At 46.5% G+C, this 1,201-nt stretch overlaps 1 non-coding gene across 1 annotated transcript; it reads left to right on the top strand.

Annotated features, from left to right (window-relative positions):
- Positions 1-884: 884 nt before the first annotated feature.
- Positions 885-989, top strand: LOC127792719 (small nucleolar RNA R71). Its single transcript, XR_008021191.1, has one exon. It is a non-coding gene; the product is annotated as a small nucleolar RNA R71 (small nucleolar RNA).
- Positions 990-1,201: the final 212 nt, after the last annotated feature.

Below are 1,201 nucleotides of genomic sequence, written 5' to 3'. Positions count from 1 at the left end.
ATGGTGGAGGGGTTGGGATGATCACTTCTTTCCCATTTCGAAGCATGATGGCACTAACATTACCCCTTGGATTGGCAATTGGTTGTGAAGGAAGCTGCCCCGAACCTTGACTCCTTAACTCATTGATGTTTGTGGCTAGCTGGCCTATTTGGGTCTCCAAATTTTGAATTGTGGTTTCTGTTTTCTGTTGGAATTGGAGTGTGTTGGCTGCTAGTTGCTTAACAAGATCATCTAAGGTAGGTTCTGACTTGGGTAATGGTGGTGCTTGTTGCGTGGCTTGATTCTGCCTTGGTGGTGGAGCATGGTTGCTTGAAATTGAAGGATGGAACCTCTGGTGGTATGGCTGCTGCTGGTGCACATGTTGACTGGAAGGGTTGCCATATCTGAGGTTTGGATGGTCTCTCCAACCTGGATTGTAGGTGGCTGAGTATGGATCATACTTGTGTTGTGGATGCTGCTGGAAAGGTGGATTGTGCTGCTGGAAAGGTCTACCAGGGAAGATGCCAGCAACAGATTCATTATTTTCTTGCAATTGTGGGCATTGATCTGTTGTATGGGATGGCAAGGAGCAAATGCCACAAAGCTGCTGCTGGGGTTGCTTTCTCTCTAATGCCAACTGCCTGACCATGGAAGCCAATTCCTCAAGCTTGTTTTCCATCCTTTGCTGGTCCATAGTGGCAGCCACATTGACTTCATTGATGGCTTTTGTAGGAGTGTTAATTCTGGTGCCAAACTGCTGAGCATTTTGTGCCATCTTTGATATCAGCTCTTGTGCAGCTGCTGGGGTCTTCTCTGCCAAAGCTCCTCCACTTGCAGCATCTACCAAGTACCTGTCCATGGGGATTAGACCTTCATAGAGATACTGAATTAGGAGTTGGTCACTTATCTGATGGTGAGGACAGCTGGAACACAACTTCTTGAACCTCTCCCAATACTCATGTAGAGTTTCACCACTCATCTGCCTTATACCACAAATTTCTTTCCTTATTGATGCTGTTCTGGAGGCTGGAAAGAATTTTTCCAGGAAGATCCTTTTCGATCCATCCCAGCTGGTAATAGCAGCTGGTGGTAGGTAGTAGAGCCAATCTTTGGCTGATCCATCAAGTGAGAATGGGAAGGCTCTCAGCTTGATCTGCTCTTCATCTACTCCTTGTGGCCGCATGGTTGAGCAAGCAACATGAAATTCTTTTAGATGCTTGTG

This window comes from Diospyros lotus, chromosome 15 (genome assembly GCF_014633365.1).
Source record: "Diospyros lotus cultivar Yz01 chromosome 15, ASM1463336v1, whole genome shotgun sequence".
Classification (NCBI taxonomy): Eukaryota; Viridiplantae; Streptophyta; class Magnoliopsida; order Ericales; family Ebenaceae; genus Diospyros; species Diospyros lotus.
Note: the sequence above shows the minus strand (reverse complement) of the source record. Positions and strands in the feature narration are given on the sequence as shown.